Source organism: Phoca vitulina, unplaced genomic scaffold (assembly GCF_004348235.1).
Source record: "Phoca vitulina isolate PV1807 unplaced genomic scaffold, GSC_HSeal_1.0 scaffold30, whole genome shotgun sequence".
In the NCBI taxonomy this organism is placed as follows: Eukaryota; Metazoa; Chordata; class Mammalia; order Carnivora; family Phocidae; genus Phoca; species Phoca vitulina.
In genome coordinates, this window is record NW_022589733.1 from 13,392,212 (window position 1) to 13,414,206 (window position 21,995).

The window sequence follows — 21,995 nt, forward strand, 5'->3', positions numbered from 1 at the left end:
AATTTTCAGCTTCATTCCAAACCTACTGAATCACAGACTCTGAGAGTGAAGCTGCAAAACTATTTTAACCAGTTCCCCAGGTCCTTCTGATGCACAAACTATGGAACCCATGCATTAATGATTAATAGCAGTACTATTACACCAGATCGACATATCTATGACCTAAAACAATAAGCCACTAATATAATGTGTCCATAATGCTTTAACTTCTTTTTATAACTTTACAACATTCTGAGTAAAGTAAGACAGTTGTGAAGTTTCTAATTTTATAGAAAATTAGACTGAAAAATTCCCCTAACCTCCTTGTGTTCAAAGGTTGTCCAGGACATACTGATACTGGGAATAGCTGTAAGTGTGCGTTTTCATCTTTTTTTTTTTTTAATTTTTTTATTGTTATGTTAATCCCCATACATTACATCATTAGTTTTAGATATAGTGTTCCATGATTCATTGTTTGTGCATAACACCCAGTGCTCCATGCAGAACGTGCCCTCCTCAATACCCATCACCAGGCTAACCCATCCTCCCAACCCCCTCCCCTCTAGAACCCTCAGTTTGTTTTTCAGAGTCCATTGTCTCTCATGGTTCTTCACGTTTTAATCTTTTAATATGTGATACATTTTTAGTTTAGTGTCAGTAAGGATATAGTCATAAATATCCCTGTTTTCATCCAATGCTTTCCAGTAATTATGGTATCTTACCACCAAATGGTAGGGTGTCATGATCAGAATAGCTACATTTTTTTAGGATGGCAAATTAAGAAATACAGGATGCAGTATAGTTTTTATGTTAATCATACTTATTTCTGTAAAATTAATATAATACAGCTAAGCACAGTCATTAAAATTATATACTTTGTGAAAGCTGTTGAACAAGAATTAAATAAGCATAAATTTATAGGCACACAATTTCACAAATCCCTTAAGAAATGAAATTGCTGCTCTCCTAGCTCCCACATTACATTAAAAGACCAGGGTCTCGATGACAACTTCCTGGTCCCCATTCATTATACAAGGCACCCACCTATTTCAGGGCTTTAGAATGACTAAGAATCCTAGATGCTTTGCTTATGTGACAGCTTTCAAACAACCTTCAAAACTAGGTCTAAGTGTGCTCTAATGCACTTTCAGGGAAATGGCCTCTGCTTGCTTGGGCTTAGCTCATTTCTCTGCACACAGTTGTTAAGGCAATGAAAGAAGAAGCAAGGACTAGGAGATGTTGATCATAAAAAAGATCCTCTTACACATGTATTCTTATAGTAAAGATGTTCTCCTTCCTCTTCATTAAAATGAATATCTGGTGGTCAACCACCAAGAACAAGTTAACTTCAACTTTCCCTTTGTGTCTGTCCCCTTGCCCCTTATTTCTGATCCAAGCATTATTCTAGATTTGGTGGAAAGCACATGGAAAGCACATTTGGCAGAGGGAATCTGCCTCTGTGGGGCTTATAAATAATAAGAGCTGGAACAGAGAGACTTAAAGCAAATCATAAATCTCTGAGTCTAATATACTTATCTGCTTTATTCATATGATTGTACTATCTTGGAGAACCAATGGGATCAAAAAGATATACAGCACTATTGCACAACATGTGAAAATCTCATACAAACATTAAGGAATCCACAAATATCACTGTAGTACATATTTACATATTCAGTATCAGTTCTCCTACATCTAAACCTCTATCTCTGTCACCAGCATGATGTGCCATTTCAGACACCTTTTCTATTACATTTATAAAACCCACTGCAATCAAACACAATTACCTTAAGCACCACTATAATGAAATAATCTCATCATCTTCTTAGAACAAGACTATCCAATGCCATATATTACGGATGGAACTGACAAACTCATAAAGAAGTAAATGGGGGTAATATGGAATTCTTAAAACAGAGGCTTCCCCAAGCATTTGCTGAAACTCAAATCCTTTGGAACTTGAACTGCCTTGAATTAGAGCCCACGATATAAATAATTCCTTGCCCCCATTTTTGCCAAGATAATACAAAATTAATGATCTCTTGTGTTCCAATGAAGACTTCCGAATCTGCATATATTTCACTATGTGTGTATGTATGGAGAATCGACTGCACTAGACAGAAGAAAGAATTCCCTTCAGGAAAGAATTTATATTTCAGAATAGAGAGACTGTGAGTCAAGCCAGCTATTTTTGTTGCTGTTCCAGACTCGACGCATTTTTCTCTTTGATTTGGAAAGAAAACAGCATTTTCCCTCCAACTCAGACAGTATATATCACACAAATCCACACACAAACACACACGCTGGAACATATAGAGAGAGGGAAGGGTGAAGGAATGTGTGTGTGTGAGACAGAGAGAGAGTATGAGAGGGAAGGCGGGGAAGGGAGGGAGGGGAGGAGAGAATGTGTGCAGAAAAAGGTAAAATATTAGAGATTTTTGCTTCCTTCAAGGATTAAGAGAACATTTTCTTAGATGCTGCATTAACCTGCAATTCATAAACAGTAAGTTAAGAACTAAGAAGGGGGATTAGAATGAAGTTTTTCTTTGTCACAGTTAAAAAAATGAACTGCAAACAAAAACATGCATTAGTGCTTTCCATGTACAAATCACTCCTGCCAACACCATGTCAAAGTGTGTGAGCAACAGTCTTGCCTTCACAGAGCTGACCATCTAGTCAGATATCAGAAGAATTTCGATCTTTGAGTACCTTTTTATGTGTATTAGTAAAGGAGAGAAGACTGAGTAATGACTTTTATTTTCTATTCCTAGAAAGAGCATCCTGAAAAAGATGCTCTAGGAGCACCCTGAATAAATTATGCACAAATGGAAGAAATACTTTGGACTTCCTCACCTGGATTTAGGTATTCCAACATAATTGCAAAGGCCTTAGTCTGGGGACAATGATAAGTGAGTGAAGCCATACTTACCTTAAAAGCAGCTGTGATTTTCCTAACAATATATATGTATTTTTTTTCCTAATATATATATACATATGTATATTTAACATACAACAATGTACTCCATTGGGATGTACAGAATCATGTTTTAGGTAGATTAAAGGGTTTGTGGTAAGACTGGAAAGAATAAAATCCCAGATTCACTGCATATTTTCTGTAAGACTCTTTGCCAATTGCCATATTGTCTTTACTTGATACCAAAAGAAAAAAAAAGCCTCATAGATATGTGTGTACGTCAAATCAGGTGAAACTGCCTAGTGCAGTGTTAGTCTACAGGAGTAGTAATGATAAGGATGTTGATAATGATAATGCCAATAGCGTAGATTTACTGAGCACCTACTGTGTTTAAGACACTAGCCCAGGAATTTTGTAGGTGACGTTTTTATTTCTTAATGAACAGTTATTGAAAGTCTACCAAGTGTCATTGCTCCGTGTACGTTAGTTTTCTAAATAACAGTAAAGGAATATCATTTTAAAAATTACAAAGTGGATGTGCAGAGAAGAGAAAGAATATATCCAAATTTGCAAGTTTAATGAGCGGCCTCCCAGATCCACGACTTCCTCTCCAGAGTCCACATGTCCCCTGCCACCCCATTTGGGTCTCTATGTAGCATCTCATGTTATACATTAAATCCTATTTTATAAGAGGATATCTAAGTTACCACCTGACGATTTTGATCCCTTATACGTGAATAAGATTAATATATTCACCTCCACGTCCTGCCTAAGTTCCTAAAGCCAGGGAAAAATAAAAGATGATAGAGTGACTCTTATATTTCATTGTCTAAATCCTACACAAATGAGTCTCCTTGAAAGTAGACTGTTAAATTGTTATCCCCCAGCTTTCCACAATACCCTTACCTCTGATGACCAGAAACCAAAAGAAAGTAATAAATAGGGGCACCTGTGTGGCTCAGTTGGTTAAGTGTCCCACTCCTGGTTTCGGCTCAGGTCATGATCTCAAGGTTGTGAGATCAAGCCCTGCATCAGGCTCCACACTCAGCAGGGAGTCTGCTTGGATTCTCTCCCTCCCTCTCTGCCCCTCCCCACCCCCTGTGCATGTTCTCTCTCTCTCTCTCTAAAATAAACAAATCTTTTAAAAAAGGAGAAGCAAAATAATAAATGAACTTTATATTGAGTCACTAAGGGAAAGAATGTTATTGTTTAAGATGGATTCTCTTAAATAGGAGGGAGAAACTTGAATATCAAAAGAAAAACCAATGAAGGAGGTCATGAGCATCTTCTCTCTTACACAGAGAGCACTTTCCTTACTTCCATATCAGTTTGGTTTACACAGGAAGATTGAAGACACAGTATCATGTAAAGGAAATTCCCTCTTTGTCACATTTCAAGATCAGCTGCCTTGTCACTCTGAGAGGCACTACAGATCTTGATAACATTACAATACCAAAATGCTTCATGTTTCTCTAAGATGCGGGATTCCTAGAGTGCTATCAGTTGTAACAGCTCCTTAGCTTCTCAGGAACTGTTCTGTGTCTGGTTATTACTGAGCCTGTCCCAGGCTCTTCCACTGCACCTCTCAGGTCCACAGATTATGAAAACACAACCCTCCGTCACACCTGACCTCCCCGCAGAAAGGTCTTTGGCCTGTTTCTCTAACTGCAATTGAAATATTTAGAGAGAACAAGAGAACAATGCTCATCATTTTAGTCCTATCTTCCTTTTTTTTTTTTTTTTTTCTTAATACATATTTTCTGAGATACCCGTGTTTGGGTCTTGATAGGCACAGGAAGATAACAGTGAACATAGAAGCATAGGCTTCATCAGGGAGCTTATGATTAGCACAGATAACTACAAAAGTAATCAATAAACTATAATTGTATAAAAGAAAAGACAGAATGATAGGAAGTCTTTAACACACTTGGAGGAAGTGATGACCATCCAAGACCTGGAAGATCAAGAGGAACCTGACTCTCCTCAGCAAAATCAAGGTTATGTGTGGAGATTCTGAGGCCATCACACATGAGGGACAAAAAGTAGGCCTGTAAGGCAGTCAACAGCTTGAAAACGTGGGGATGTTGGCACAGTTAAATTGTGCAGAGCATTATCAGCCATGTTATAAACTTTGAACTATCTCTACAATGCAACGGAGAAACACTGAAGCTTAGTAAACAGGAACATGTCCTAATCAGAGAATGCATTAGAATTCACAGAATAGTGAATGCAGACAAGCAGTACGGAGGCCAGACAGAAGTCTAAGTGATATATAATAGTTTCTTGGACTAGGATGGTGAGAGAAGACACAGCAGTTGAAAAGTAGAAGGTGACCCTTCTTTACTGTAACATGGTTAAAATCTACCCACATTTATTTCTAAGAGCAGTGGGAAGGCACACAAGGTTGTGTGGCAAGGGAGTGCCAGGCTCAAAACCCTGTTTTAGAAATAATCATTCTTCTACTGTAGAACCACAGAGGAAGAGATCGATAACAAATAGGACCTGTAACTTCCTTCTAACCAATACGCAAAGGTGATGAGGGGGTGGTGATTACGTTATATGAGACTATAATGACTATTATGCCAGGGACTCTCTTGCTGACCATGAAGAAGCAAGTTGCCATACTCTGAGCTGCCATATGGAAAGGCCATGCAGTGAGGAGTGGAGGATGGTCACCAGATAGGAAAGAAACTAAGACCCTCAAGGATCTCAACACTGCCAATAAGCATGAGACCTTGGAATTGGGATTCTTGCCCAGTCAAGCCTCAGATGACGATCTCAGTCCTGGCTGACACATTGATTGCAACTTTATAAGATTCTAAAAGCAGAGGACCTTTGGATCTCCCACATGGAACAGAGCCTGGAACTCAGTAGGAAGGTTAGAAATTAGATGTCAAGAATTATTTTATGGGTAGGTAGCATCACAGAAACAAAGAGTAAAGATATGGCCTACAAAAAAAGGTAATAGGATAATTGATTATTTGAACAGATGAACTAGCTTAATTCTGAAAATATATCCTAAACAAAAAATATCATGGAAGAAGACTCAAATTTATGTACACTGATCTCAGAGAATTCAGGAGCATGTTGACTTAGAAGACCAACCACCGTGACCTTCATAACACGGAGTTATGCCTCAGAGCTTGGGCCAACTGACATGTGTTGCATGCCAGGCACAGAGTATTTTATGCTTTCATGTAATTTTCCTTCTTAAATCCCATTTTAAAGAAAAATAATCTCAGATTCAGAGAGGTAAATTCCCTTTCCATGGTCACCCAGTAGTTAGAAGAAGATCCACAATTCAAACACAGTCTGGCTTCAAAGCCTGAGCATTTACCTTTGAACATTTCAAGGAAGAATTACATCAGACACAGGGAAGCACATTTTTATATTCTCTATGCAGTCCTAAGCCTAACCTTGAATCCCACATATCTAAGCATTCCCCACCCTGCTCAAATTGGCTTCTATAGTTTCAGAAGCTCTGTAGACCTTAGAGAGCTACAGATATATCTAAAGAGTCAGGCAAATCTTAAAATTAATCAGGAATATCTTTTCTGTTCAAAGCCAAAGCCAAATCTAATGTGTTAGAACGTCCCTTAAATATCCAACATGGTTCTTGTCTCTGAGGTGGGGACAGGGCAGCTTCAAAATTGCCTTTTTCACCATTGCTGATAGCACAGCAAAAACTCACTTTTATCATGACATCTTGAAATATCTTCTGATCAGGTGTGTTTTAATTGATGGTTATAATGTAAAAGCTCCCACCAAATATTTAAAATAACCACACACTTTTAAATTCATCCAACTGCTTGCTCACTGAGTACAATGTTAATGGCTTGTATGTACTGGATTTCTTAGGCCTAGGGATGGAGAAATGATGCTAAAATGTTTTCCATTTTGTAGGAAATGATCTTTCAGCAGAGCCCACACAGTCCTACCAGCACAGCCTCTGATGTACTCGCATGACTTGACTTCTGAGCAAATGATACCATGTGCCTATTTCTCATCAGGTCCAAAGATCATAGGAAATGGTTGCAGCTCCTCTGAGTCATAAGGAAACGTGAAATTTTAATGGATACCCTGCCATGCAAATCTTAGGTGAACAAAATTTCCGCTGACATCTCCTGGCATCTTTGGGTCCTCCTCCTCCATGGTTTCTGCTATGAAAGTCCTTCCACACATCTTTGGCAAGCCTTTAGAGAAAGCAGGTTACCTTCCCTGCCAAACTATGTGCCCCTTGAAGGCAGGTATGGTTAAGAGAGAACATTTATTGTCTATGTCCTTGCTTGGCATATAGCCAAAATGTGAACATGCATTTTGCATGACATGTTGCTCTCCAAAATATGAGGAACATTCCAGCAGGGCACTCTAGGTATGCAAGCAATCAGCATTAATCAATTTCAAACCCATAGTGACAGATATACATCCATTCCATTCTCCTTTTATACTGACAGCATTCTCTCAGTTTTATAACAGCTCTCTGATATTTGCAAATATCCCTTTACATACCAAGGAGCAAGAAGGCTTAGAAATAAAGGCCTTTGGCAGGCAACAGTGTCTATACAAAAGCTACTGACTTTAATATATTTACATATAGCTCACGTTGTAGCTACCTAATATTATGTATATATTTCATTATATCTATTTAATATTATATTTATCTGGCATTTATCTATTTATGTCAAGTGATACTAGTGGCAAGAAAGTTTCCTTTTTAAATGATAATTTTATATCAATACATAAAATTATAATACTTTTCTCTAACATGACCTGTTCCATGTAGGTTAATGTTATATTTGATACAGGGCAAAAATCCCAGAGGTGAATTTCAAAGGACTAAAGGTGAGCTTGGTGCTCTAAGGAAACTACCAGGGATTTGCAACATGGCCTGCAGACTCCAGAAATGGACTCTTACCGCTTGATCTTAATAACTGCCCTCACAGTTTTGATCTCTGTGACTTCACTATCTATAAATGTAGGTGCTCAATAAATGTTTGTTAAATATATTTGATAACATTAGAGAAAAATAGAGAAGCGGGGATGAAATTTTTTTTAAAGATTTTACTTATTTATTTGACAGGGAGAGAGACAGCGAGAGAGGGAACACAAGCAGGTGGAGTGGGAGAGGGAGAAGCAGGCTTCCCGCTGAGCAGGGAGCCCGATGCGGGGCTCGATCCCAGGACCATGGAATCATGACCTGAGCCAAAGGCAGACGTGTAATGACTGAGCCACCCAGGCGCCCAATGGGGATGAAATTTAAAAAAAAAAAAAAAAAAAAAAGGCAGAATGCCAGGTCCCCCACCCCCACCCCCTTTTGGATAAAGGTAGTTTTAAAGATCGTTTTTGTTTTTGCTTTCAAAGTAATCTCCACACCTGACAGGGGGCTCAAACCTACAACTCCAAGATCAGGAGTTGCATGCTCCACTGACTGAACCAGCCAGGTGCCCCTGGGATAAAGGTAGTTTAATAAATAAATTCCTTTTAGAAATAAGTGAGATCTGTTTCAGGCACATTAGAGACCTGTTCTGTGTCCCATGGATGCAGATTTACCTAAACCTGGTCCTGATATGGAAGTTCCCCCTTAGGTGCCTCAAGCTGGGTACATAATGAAAGGATACCCAAAATAACATATCTAATGGTAAAGTCACCTTCTAACACCAGAATAAAAAAGAAAAGAGAACGGGGAAAGGAATCAACTGGATAAATGAATATAAAAATCAATATATTCACTGACTCATTCACGTATCTTGTATATTTGGTAGAACTGGTTTCAAGCCCATTTGGAGTACTGAGAGAAAGAAACCAGGCACAAATGCCGAGTGTATGAGTCCACCTATATAAAGTATAAAAGAGGCAAAACGCTGTAACTTTAGAAGTGAGGATACTGGTTGTTCTTATGGGCACAAGTGACAGAAAGAAGCCCAAGAATGAATTTTGCAAGGCAAGTACTATTCTGATTTTTTATTTGGGTGCTAATTACATGAATCTGTTCAGCTTGTGAGCATGGGCTCTTATGACATATGCAGTTTACTCTGTGGATATTACACTTTAATGCATAATTTAAAAATATGTACCAGGGACAAGAAAAGGCAAGAACACAGAAAAGCCTGAATAGGAACAAGAACTGTTGTCCTTGCTTATAAAAATTCTGACTTACCGATGCCCTTAGTGCTAAATGAAGCAGGGGAGACAATGCTGGATTCACAACACATGGTCTTCCTTTCCTCACCGTGCAGTCCCCCTAAAAGGTGCTCACAGTGCACCTGCATAGCATTTACTGGAGCAGTGAGACACTGCAAGAGCCATTCTTAAGATGGATCCTGGCACTTCTCCTTTCATTTAATTTTGACATTGTAACTTGTTACATATACATAAATGTGTGGGGACTGTTTAATATTATTTCATTGTCACCCAATGGTATCAGCAGCCCTAATAATTACACAGGAATAACAATACAAAAAAAAAAAAAAAAAAAAAGGATCCTGGGATGATTATGATTATTCAGATAATTCTGTCAAGGTGAGAAAAAGGACAATAAAGACATACTCAGGAATGAATTTTGCCCTTTGTTTTCAGTCTTGATCATCCCGCTTTTCTTTAATAGTAATTTTCAAAAGAACAAAGCACAGAAGACTGTAGGTTATCTTACATCCATTAATAGGATCTGTGAATATAAATGGATGGAAAAGTGACATTGAGCTTGGCATCAAGAGTCTTTTTTCATACTAAACTGAGAATATTCCTTCTCTCATTTTCTCTTTCTTTCCCAGGACAAGGAGATGAATGATCCTTTTAAAAGCTTGGCAGAAGGGACATTTGCAATGATGTGGATGGAACTAGAGAGTATTATGCTAAGCAAAATAAGTCAATCAGAGAAAGACAAGTATCATATGATCTCACTGATATGAGGAATTTGAGAAACAAGACAGAAGATCATAGGGGAAGGGAGGGAAAAATGAAACAAGACGAAACCAGAGAGGGAGAAAACCATGAGACTCTTAATCTCAGGAAACAAACTGAGGGTTGCTGGAGTGGAGGGGGGTGGGAGGGATGGCGTGGCTGGGTGATGGACACTGGGGAGGGTATGTGTTGTGGTGAGCGCTGTGTATTGTATAAAACTGATGAATCACAGACCTGTACCTCTGAAACAGATAATACATTATATGTTAATTAAAAAAAAATTAAAAATAAATAAGTAAAAAATAAAAAATAAAAGCTTGGCAGAAGGGATATCCCATCCCCAATTCTGGTTTAAACACTCCCAGGAATATAACATTTCAGTTCACTGTTTTTGTATGGGCAGCAATTGATGCCAGGTAAAGACAAAACTTCCTCTTTTCATTGTATTATGAAGATAAGCACTACATATCACTCATACCATGCCTTCTGCTGAAGAGCCAAGATCTTTCAAAGGGAAGACACAAGAGTGATGGTCTATTTTCTAGGTCCATATAATGAAAAAAACTGCATATAATTTGAGTGGGCATAAATATTATCTTTATACACAGTTTAAATATCCAGGAAGAAAAATGCTTCTATATCCTTCAAATCCCTTCTTTACACAAGCACCGACAGCATGCAAAGGACAACTTTCTATTTCTTAAGAGATGTTTGTTCTTAAGAAATATAATATGCCCCTCCCATTTTGGGGGTGTCATGTATGGAAGGATGGAGTATCATGGAAACCAGAGATGGGAACTGTCTAAGGCTTAGTATGCTTCTAGAACTAGAGCCTAAAAAATCCAATAAGAAGTTTCACAGTGTCTCACTTTTTCTTCTCTTTGTTACCTGTTGCATCTCCTTCCCTGCACTGCAAAGTGTAGCTGCTTTTCCATTTCTCTAATATATACCATGAAGCGATGACGTCTACCTAATAGTTTCCACATTCACCTATTTCCATGTTGAACTACTTGGAAAGATAGTATTTCAACATCCTCTCAGTCTTCGTGGCAAATACCTGGGGTTGAGACTAATTGAATTAGATCTGATCAAACGCCTACCTGTGTTCCGGAACAGAAGCACCCTTATATAAACTGACTGCTAATTATCCATACTGTCAATGAGGAGATGGACAGTTAGTAGAGAATAAACAAAATAGGAATTAGGCACAGTCGGTGGAGGTTCACTGCTGCAGAGGTATGTTCTCTAGAGGTGGTTACTGACTATAAGATACTCATTCGGGTACTCATTCCCTTTTTCACACAAGCTTCCAAAAAGCAGGAGGGGCACCTGGGTGGCTCAGTCGTTAAGCATCTGCCTTCAGCTCAGGTCATGGTCCCAGGGTCCTGGGATCGAGCCCCACATTGGGCTCCCTGCTCCGTGGGAAGCTGCTTCTCCCTCTCCCACTCCCTCTGCTTGTGTTCCCTCTCTCACTGTGTCTCTCTCTGTCAAATAAATAAATAAAATCTTTAAAAAAAAAAAAAAAAAAAAGCAGGAATAGGCAGAGTAATGTTTTTAGTGGCAAGCCAGTGAACAGTGCCCATGAACACATTGCCAAATAATAGAATCAGGGGGACTCATTTTGACCAGAAGAAAGGAAAGATAAAAAATCCTCAGGTAGCATTTCCCAAAGGTCTCACAAGATTTTAAGATAGTTCCTGCTTATAATGTGATCACTGGGACTCATTCAAGTACTTAAGTTCATCTCTATATTAACAGATTGCTTTCTGTTCTAGGTTTTCTACCATTGTTTTGTCTGATGACCTAAGAGGGATATCTTTATCATGTTTTATAGATTATAAACAGGACTTTGTGGTCAGTGTTTTGGCAAAACCAATTAGAATTTCTTACAAAATTAAATATAAGCTTACCATATGATCAAGCAGTCAAATGAACCGAATTTTTTCAGTTCAGTTTATTTATCCAACTGAACTGAAAACTTACTTCTAAACAAAAATCTGTATCTGAATGCTAATAACAGCTTTATTTATAATCACAAAGAATTGGAAACAATCAAAATATCCTTCAGTAGGTAAATGGATAAACAAATTATGGCAATCCACACAACAGAGTAGTACTTAGTAATGAAAAGGAATGAACTATTAAGCCATGCAAAAACATGGATCAGTCTTAAATGCACATCACTAAGTGAAAGGTCTACATACTATATTCCTTTATATGACATTTTAGGAAAGACAAAATTATAGAGTCAATGAACAGATCAGTGGTGGCTGGGAGTTAAGGAAATGAAAAAGTTTAATAGGTAAAACTCAAGAGATATTTTTAAGGCACTAAAGCTATTCTGTATGATACTGTAATGCTGGACCCACGGCACAATGTATTTGTTAAAACCATTAAACATTATAGCACAATAAATAAATCTCAATATATGCAAATTTTTAAAAATTAGGATGTCAGAGTTTCCCAGGATAAAATGCAACCTGTGACAAAATAATTCAACTATATTACATATGTATTTTAAAACTTACTGAGGGTGGCGGGGGGAAAAGGAGCAGACCTAAGTGTGTGTGTGTATGTGTGTATGTAAGTACACTGTAAACACACACACCCTAACATACAGATTAGTATACTATTAGTACATATGCTAGTATACTCTTCATATATTATAGATTTGTATAACATATATGCATATATATGTGTGTGTATAAATTAGTATACCTACATGTATTTGTCCTCCCTGTATCAGCCGAGAGGGCCTAGAAGGAAAGGCAACTCAGGAGCAACACTCATCTTGGTTTCTGACACCCCAATAAAAGGAACCAGGGCTCCTTGGATAAATAGTTAAGTCTAGAATTGGAGCAATAAGTATTCAAGATAAGCCTGGAGCATAATGCAGTACAAGAAAGTAAGAAAGTAAGTAAGTGCTAAAATCCAAACCAAAATACTAATGATGATGACGATGATGAGGATGATGATGATGGATAGATGTCAAAGGGACACAGGAGACAACTAAAAGGACTCCCAGGTGCCAAAGCTGAAAAATAAATTGGGCAAGAAAATAAAGCTGTATTGGATTATAAACCAAAGTGTAAAATAAATAACTCTTGAGTACATATTGATTAAATGAAAGAGAGAAAGAAAAAAAAGAAGGAAGGAAAGAGACAAATGTCCTATGTATGGGAAATCCACATGAGTACGTGGTGTGGGGGGAAGCATAACTTCTCACTCCTTGAATACATGCTGCACATGGAGACTTCCTTCCAAAGGCTATAGTATGGAAAGGAGAGGGAAAAGAGGAACTTTACAGTAGATAAACCTGATAAAAAATAATACCTCAGCCAGGTGACTAAGCTTAACAGCAAGAGGAATAAATCCTATTGATAGTAGGTACTCGTGATATAATGTGATGAAAATGGCACTTTTACTTCTGGGGTCTTCCTCTACAAATGCCCTCTCCCCGTCTCCTACCCTAAAATGTACTTCTTGAACTCAGAGGACTCTTGGGGCTTGAAAAGATTCATAATTGCTAGATAATGATGAGAAATGAAAAATCTAACATGGTTATAAAGGGAAGACTCCTCAGTGTCATGCTCATGGACAAAAAGAAAATGAATAAAATCATCTTCAACAGTGGCACAAATACGGTTATAAAGACTTTACTCTTCAAATACAGACACAAGGGATTAAAAACTTGTTTCCTTACAACGGGAGATGTACCTGAAACAATCTGTATATTCTAATCTACAGTCTCATATGTAACTATCTTTGTCCTGTTTTAGATCTAATTATATATCAAGTACACAAACACACACACTTACAGCTCTTTTTGCCATCAGTCTATATTCTACAAATCTAAATAGCTTTATCCTTTACTTCTTTTAACAACTCTACCATATTTTATCTATTAATCTATGTGCTGATCTATACATGTAGCTATCTTGCCAAATAAATTTCAATGTTTTTCTCTATGTGAAGTTATTGGTAAGGAGAATAGGAAAAAAACACCACCACCTATCTCATACAACTGTGACTGTTAATCAGCCAAGAAATAAAGGCCTTTGGGTCAAAAATAATCAAACGGTAACTTTTAAAATCCAGTGACTCCGGGGCGCCTGGGTGGCTCAGTCGTTAAGCGTCTGCTTTGGCTCGGGTTGTGATCCCAGGGTCCTGGGATCGAGCCCCGCATCGGGCTCCCTGCTCAGCGGGAAGCCTGCTTCTCCCTCTCCCACTCCCCCTGCTTGTGTTCCCTCTCTCACTGTGTCTCTCTATCAAATAAATAAAAAAATCTTAAAAAATAAAAATAAAAATAAATAAAATCCAGTGAATCCAGAAAGTACTACAGCACAAATATCAAAGTTAAAGAAATAATATTAATACATGCATAGACACACTAAGGAATCCCCGGAACCAGCTCCAAGAGGCAAGGTTCTGAGAAGAGCATGCTGACACCAAAAATATATTGACAACGGTGTCCCACATTCATTTTCAGCCAAGACTTCAGAATTTCACAAATGCGTGTTTTGGAGCTGCCCTGACATGCAGTTGATTCATTTCTCTAACAGGCGAATGTGGGCAAAGGCTGAACTCTATAAGCTTTTACTCTCTGGTCCTTTTTAATTCATGATTTCCTATAATGACAATGTAAGAAAAAATTCATAAAACTGTGGGTGTTGATGCTAATTCACAGAGCTCTGGACACAAACATGGCTTGAATAACTTACGGAGGATTTGCCCTTTTGCCTCTGGAATCAATAAATATGTTGAGTCCTAAAATATTAATTCTCATGTGAAGGCAAAGAGACAAGGAAGACAACAGGATCATCAGATTGTCTGGGTAGAATCCTACCTTGGCTTCTCAACCCTTGACCCAGAATACAAAGTTTTTCTAGAGTATTTTAAATTTCCTTATGAAAAGTACAGACTTACTGATAGTAAAATATTTCAGTATTTCAAATATGTATCTCTAATGAAGGTTAGCTTCTTTATGCAAAATAGAAACTACACAATCCTCATGTCATCGTAAGAGTTTCAGAACCACAGCTGTTCCAGGCATTCATATCAGGTAGAGCAGCTGGATTTCTTTTGAGAGTATTTATTTCAATCCCCACGATTTCCCACCCATGTTTTCCTAAAGAATTTCAGTTTTGTTCATCACTCTGAATCAAACAAGACAAAAAAATATAATCAAATCCATCAAGATATGTATTTCCCCCTTCTTACTTGGCATCTTTCCTTTAAAATAGAGAAATGGTATCATTTTTTTTTTTTTTTAAATCTAGCCAAGAGAAAGAAAGAAATCTACGACCTCTAAGTTATAAGAAAGGAGAATGTTAGGTTTAAGGCTGTTTATTAGTATGAACATTCTTTGATCTTTTAAGCATATGTGACAAAAATTGTTTCTTTAATAATAAAAAAAAGAATATGAAAATGAATCTCTTTATTACTTTGGGAATCTCCTTTATATGGGACTGAAATAAGTACTGGGCAGTGACAAGAATGACAAGTGAATCCATGTAAGCTACAGTCATCATAATTTTTAATTCACTCTTCAGAAATTGCAAATTTTACTGTTTAGCTACATGCTAAACTAACATGTGGCCTTGCATAGAATCGAAAATGCCTTCTCATCAGACATGCATTTGTAAAGATTTTGTAGTGTAAAATTATGTTAGTGCTGCAAGATATTTATAAAAAAAATAGTTTCTGGGATCATATAAATGTCTGCATCTCCAAAAGAGCATATAATACAAATTTATCAAATTATGATATATTAATACTTTGAAGACTTGGAAGCACAAAAGCATTTCCTTTTAATTTAGTGTTTATCAGTTGAATCTGATTTTTTTTCTTTTTGTAAACCTATTTTGAATATAGATTGGAAAATGTTGCCACAGGCCTATTATACCATAAGAAACAATTGAGGTATATAGGAGAATAAAAGTAGAGAGTATTATACAGTTTCCTGCCTCCATTCCTATCTGTGTGCCATCTGAACAATTTAGCACAAAAGCCATTAAGCGTGGCTGGGTGAGATAGGAATCTGTGTAAGGGTAGGAAGATGGAGGGAGAATACAACAGCAGGTAAACATTTGTGTGAGGGATGGGGGCTGGGCAGAAGGAGTAAATGGAAATCCCTTATAACAGGATGTGAAGGGTGATCCAAATAATAAATATACTGAGGATAAAGAAACTCAGGTTTCCTACTGTTGGAGAAAAATATATATATATGTAATGAACCCTCTGGTGTCACTTTAGAATTGAAGGTTTAGAGATGAACTCACGGTTTTCAAAAGATAGATAGTGTTTTAGTTTCCTTTGGCTACCATAACAAATTATCACAAATTGGGTTGCTAAAAACAACAAGAATTTATTCTCTCACAGTTCTGGAGTCCAAAATCGAAGCGTTGACTGGCCCACATTTCTTATGAAGGATGTTCCCTTGCTCCTTCCAGCTACTAGTAGCTCTTGGCATTCCTTAGGGGAGCACGACTCCAATCTCTGCCTCCATCTAACTCAAGGCCTCCATTTAACTAATTACATCTGCAAAGACACTAATCTAAAGTCCTCGGCAGACAAAATTTAGGGGGAACACCATTCAACTCAGTAGAGATAAGTCTGTGTGTGTGTGTGTGTTGTGTGTGTGTGTTGTGTGTGTGTTGTGTGTTGTGTGTATATTGTGTGTGTTGTGTGTGTGTTGTGTGTGCTGTGTGTGTTGTGTGTGTGTGTGCTGTGTGTGTTGTGTGTGTGTGTGTGTTGTGTGCATGCACGTGTGCAGATGCTCCCGTACATTACTTTGTTCTGTCCCGTCTGCTGAGATTTGGCAATAGCAACACCTTGGTAGCAATAAATACAACCAATATCCTGCATTTGGCACCAAATACCAGTCTCATTTAAATGGAACCAGGTCTCTTTATACAGTTGGCAAATTCCATGGGGTGCCTGGGAGGCTCGGTCAGTTGAGTGTCTGAAGCAGTTTTGGCTCAGGTCATGATCTTAGGGTCGCGAGATCGAGCTCTGTGTCTGAATCCATGCTCAGTGGGGAGTTGGCTTAAGATTCTTTCCCTCTCCCTCTACCCCTCCCCTCTGCTCCTGCTCCCCTTCAGATAGACAGATACATAGATACATAGATATAGAAAGACAGACAGACAAACAGACAGATGAATGAGTGAATGAATGGCAAATTCCACGGCTGGGTCAGGGAAAGTACAAAAGAAGCCTGGAAGACTTTGGCCAGTGATAAGACTGTACCCAAAGAATGATGAGGCATGTCAACAGGACATAGAATCAGTTTCAAGGGCATGTCATGGCCAAGTCTGGTATAAATGATATACATAACTATTATCATGGCATCAAGATAATGAAAATAACTATCACAACTCATTAAAACAGAAATCTACAAGTCTAAACTAATATAAATAAATACACAAGCAAATAAATGGGAAGAAAATCAAGCTTTTCCTTAGAGAAGAATGTCAAGTAATAAATGCAGATGGAATGAGGGAATTAGTACAACCACCATGTGGCAGCCAAGAAACCTCAATGAATGCTAAAACTGGGGGGGGGGTAGTAATTTGATGAAGAATAAGATATTTACTTAGATGCAAAGTATCTGCTTACAAAGTTGTTATCAAGTACAAAGAGAAAAAAAAAAACTTTACAGTGGACACACACGGTTGGATAACACCTTAATGAAATTATTATCAAAATTATTATCACCGATAATGGAATAAATCAGAATCTTGTTCCACTTGATACAAATCAATGTTATCTGTGATAGCACTACCTAAAATGCCTATTCTGGATTTAATCTCAAGGAAACATCAGACAAATCCTAACTAAGGAATTCTATACATTAGTTTTTCTATAATCTGCAAGTGTGAAGGTCATAAAAGCAAAGACTCAAGAAACATTCCAGATTGAAGCATTCTAGAAACATAATGGTAATGCACATGCAGTCCTGGATTTTATCTTTTTAATATTAAAAAAAAAAATTACAGCACAATTGGAGACATTTGACCAAGGTCTGTGCTTTCAAGAGCAATCAATGGCATATCGATATAAATTTCCTGATAATGATGGCTGTGGAAAAAAGCATCCATGTGGGAAGGACTTCCTGAGGTTTTCCATGGTGATGGGGCATCAAGTCAGTGGCTTGGTCTCACACGGTTCAAGAAAAAAATAAACTCTATAGAGCTCCGTTTACCCCTTTTCTCTAAGATCGAATGTTTCACTTTATCTTTTTTTTGAAGGCCAAGAGCAATTCTCTAAGATTAAATGTATTCCAAATCAAAGATGATGAAAAGACACAAAATAAATAGTATGTATTTTAGATGGGCCTTCCTCCAAAAGAGGATCCGAGCATGTTTATCATAAAAGAAGATATTCATGGACGCCTGGGTGGCTCAGTTGGTTAAGCAACTGCCTTCAGCTCAGGTCATGGTCCTGGAGTCCCGGGATCGAGTCCCGCATCGGGCTCCCTGCTCAGCGGGGGGTCTGCTTCTCCCTCTGACCCTCTTCCTGCTCGTGCTCTCTGTCTCTCATTCTCTCTTTCTCAAATAAATAAATAAAAAATCTTTAAAAAAAAAATAAAAGAAGATATTCATAAAGAAGAGGCTTAATATGAATGACAAGAGAAGACAGAATGAGAATAACAAGTAGAAGGAAAAAGACTGAAATTATTTTCAAACTTTAACATTTTCCTTTGGCTGAGTTCGTGTTCAAGGAGAGTAAGTTCACTAGCATACTGTGTACTGACTTCCATAACTGCCCGTTGTAAGCCTTTCGCAAAGTAGTGAGATGTGCCTTTTTCAAATTTATCTTACTAAGTCATCTCTTAACTTTCTTCTGATATTTTGATGCATATTTTTTGTGGAAAGCACATTCTCCTTTTGCATTCACGACCAGGGAATCTAGAGTCAATCTCCAACACTCTCTTTAGTCTTTATCTTTATTTTATTAACAGCACTTCAGAGCCAGTGTTCACCACATGGCTCCTAATTAATTTTATTGTTATTTGAATTTCTACGTGATGTACTGTTGTTACATTTCTCAAGTACTTAGGTGCCTATCTTGAAAATTGTGTCATACTTTACCCAAACTTTTCCTTTCCAAATCCCATCTTAGTTTTCAATTTAATTTGCAAAGTATGTTGACCTCAAGTGCTCTTCCACCTTGTAAAAATATTAACTATTATAAGTATGCAGCAGAAGCACAGTGCTCGTATAAACAAAATTCTCTAGAGATATTATCAAAGATTAGCAGAGCGTACTGGTTAAACCCATGAGAGGTAGAGCCAGATGTCTGGATTTAAATCCTAGCTCCTCCACTTATTATCTGGATTTGGATTAGCTATTATTTTCCCCATTTTTCTGATTAAAAGTAATGAGATATAAGGAAGTTAATATCAGTACTGATGTTACAGGGTTGTCACAGATATTAAAAGCATTTAACACAGCTTCTGGCATATAGCAACTTTTCAATACACATTGATCATCATTAGATAAGTCCTGAGTCTCAAAGAAAACTAAGAAAACTGCCAGTGTCATGTGCTAAGTAATTGTGTACTCTACAATACAGTAATGCCTACCAGCTTAAGCACTATTTGGCTTCTCATCGCTTCACACTTGCCTTCACTAATATGCCCTTTTGAATAAAACAGGGTTCATTCCAACATGTACATTTTTGAAATATAAAGGTAAGGCTTGCTGAGAAATTTTTCATTGACTCAGCCATTTGTATCAGTTTACTGAATCTTACTAGTAGAAGTAATTCACAAATGGATGGCTGTAAAGAAACCAATATATGTTGGTCACTAACTCTATGCTCTGCCAAGTACTTTAAATATAATCACTGAATTCTTCCCAACGTATTTATTTAGGTAGAGATCACTGTGCACACAATACAGATAAAGTAAGGTTTATATGGATTATGTCACTTACAGAAATAGAAGGCAAATTTGCAGCCAAATAATCTGAGATTCTATTTTCAACTCAAATAAAAGTTTATTTTATCTGAACACAGGTGTAGGCATATGGTCAGGGTTAAATACCCATCACCGCAATGTACAACGGAATTAAAAATATCTATTTTGTCTGAAACTCAATAAATGTAGGTAAATGTGCCCTGAAAAACCAACTCCAACAATATTAGTTTGGGATTCACAGTTAAAATCAGACAAGCTCACATGCCATTCTTTATGTGGTATTGCTATAAAAGTGAATTCTCATCAAGTTCTGAAATTCACAGTAGAATATAAAAGAGCTGTGTCTCCAGCTTCCAAGTAAGATCTTTCCAAAACAATCTGGCTGCCATTTGGGCAAATATATACGTGTGTTTTTGTCTTGACAGCTTGTCAACTGGCAGATAGTTCTTGAACATCACATTCATTTCAATTTAATATTGGTAAATTTCTCAATTAGAATTTTTTTTTTTTAAAGATTTTATTTATTTATTTGAGAGAGCGAGAATGAGAGAGAGCACATGAGAGGGGGGAGGGTCAGAGGGAGAAGCAGACTCCCCGCTGAGCAGGGAGCCCGATGCGGGACTCGATCCCCGGACTCCGGGACCATGACCTGAGCCGAAGGCAGTTGCTTAACCACTGAGCCACCCAGGCGCCCCTCAATTAGAATTTTTATCTTTCACTTTCTGCACCATGAAATCCCTGGTCCTCACTGGCATTCCTCAGGGCGTACAGGTGCGAGTGTTGGTATTTCTGCAGTAGCAAAGGAAGAAAAATGAAAGAACTAAGGAGGGGAGGGAAGAGACAGGCTGAGAGAGAACAGTGGTAATGGGGAGAGAAAGGAGATAGTCGCTGGCCTTCATCCTGATATTCACCTTCATGAGAAATGAAGGGAATAATTCACAGTTGAAAATAAAATAGTGCAGCTGCTTCTGCTCCCTTTAACCACAGAGGCTGGAGTCAAACAGAAGCCAGACACCCAACGCATAAAATCAATACATGAGGAAAGGTCCAAAGGTAACGTGGGAAATAGATTAATAAAAATAATTTTAAAAACCACCACAACAACTAATTTTGAACACTTACTTACTTCACGGCATACCTTTCCTTGTACTTTATCATGCGATTCTCACACAATGAGAGCAAGATGGAAATTATTATCTTTGCATTGTAGCTCAGGAAAATAAGCAATAATTTAACCTCCCTGAACTTCAAAGTCAACCAGATAATAAGGGATGGAACCAGGATTCAAAACTCCATCTATCTAACTTTAAAAACCACCCTTTCAATTGTAGCACAAACCAGAGGTTTTTTGGAAGAGATGTCACAAGCTACACTTTTTTTTTTTTTTAAAGTAACTGTATATGTTAGAATAGATTATTTCCTTTGCTCTCTACTTTCTTATCAAGAAAAGTCTTTTAAACAGAGGGAAAAAAATGCCTATATATTTACAAGTATATATTTATACACCGCATTATATAGCTAATAATATCTTTAATATCCTTTTCTTAGCTAAACGACCTTGAAGCGTGCAGAAGTTTTGGGGATTTTCTTTCTCAACATACTTATCAGGGACACGACTCATATTACAAGAAATGGAAGCCTCTGACACATTTACAATAAATAGATATAGATTTGGCCATTATGATGCAGAAATGACAATGATGAGATGAAATCAACAGTTCATTGTTTACTGGCAATTAAGATAAAGGATTCTGTATGTACTGCAGGTATCGATAGTCCTTTAGAACACCTTACTCTCATCTGGATTAAAAAAAAAAAAAGATGAATTAGGGAAATTCTCTGCCCTAAATGAGTTGATCAAAGAAAACGGTGGGGGAGGAAAAGGTAGTGTTTCTCAGTTCCTGTTTGCATGTCAGATTCTCAAAGGAGTATAACCATGGAGGTGCTTTTGCTCATTTGTGAGTTTCTTCTGCAGGTGATGGTGATGGTAGGAAGGTAACTGTGTACTCCAAAGCCATAGAAGTTTCCCTAGAAAAAAGTGTCATTTTAACCAGCTTTAGAAGAGCAACCAGATTTTGATAAAAAGAAAAAAAAAAGTAGAATTCCTTGCAGAAGAGATAGGCAAAGTGGATGGAGTCTTGGCAGGAGAAATACATGGGTAAGATATAAAGACCTGAAATCAATTCTCATTCGGTGCTGAAATGGGTATATTTACCAAAGTTACACCGTAGGTTAAAAGAGAAGAAATCAAATGAAGCCAGGCTATTTACCTAATTCTGG

The 21,995-nt window shown here is 37.6% G+C and overlaps 1 protein-coding gene across 4 annotated transcripts in view; it reads right to left on the reverse strand.

Annotated features, from left to right (window-relative positions):
* The window catches only part of CDH8 (cadherin 8), a 363,546-nt gene that overhangs the window by 219,226 nt on the left and 122,325 nt on the right, over positions 1–21,995 (reverse strand). The gene's annotated exons all lie outside the window — the stretch shown is intronic.